Raw genomic sequence first — 465 nt, 5'->3', positions numbered from 1 at the left:
AATTACCACAGGGATTCCATCATGAAATGGTTCACCTGGTAATTTTTTTTTACAAATCATCAAATACTTACTATCCGTTTCAATATGACACCCACGATTCGCCTTGAATTGAGACACCCTCCTAGCCAAGACTTTGGGACGGTAATGATGCATGTTAGTAAATTGCACACATACGATGCTCAGAACTCTTCATGTATAACCATGTTACAGCAGGGTGTGCAGCCAGGATTTTGAGCGGGGTGGTTCGTTTTTTTCCATTTTAGCGGACCAAATTTCCGGTATACCCCTCTTCTCGCCTTATTACATTAGGCATGTTATTAATAGGGTACTTTTTAACATATAGCGATAATAATATATTATATAACTATTATAAAAAGATATTTATAGTAATTTAATCCACCACCCCTAGATTTTAATCAAAATAACTAGGCCTTTTTAGACTTGTGCTGTGAGGTACACCAGTGG

Source organism: Nematostella vectensis, chromosome 1 (assembly GCF_932526225.1).
Source record: "Nematostella vectensis chromosome 1, jaNemVect1.1, whole genome shotgun sequence".
In the NCBI taxonomy this organism is placed as follows: Eukaryota; Metazoa; Cnidaria; class Anthozoa; order Actiniaria; family Edwardsiidae; genus Nematostella; species Nematostella vectensis.
This window is presented reverse-complemented; position numbering follows the sequence as displayed.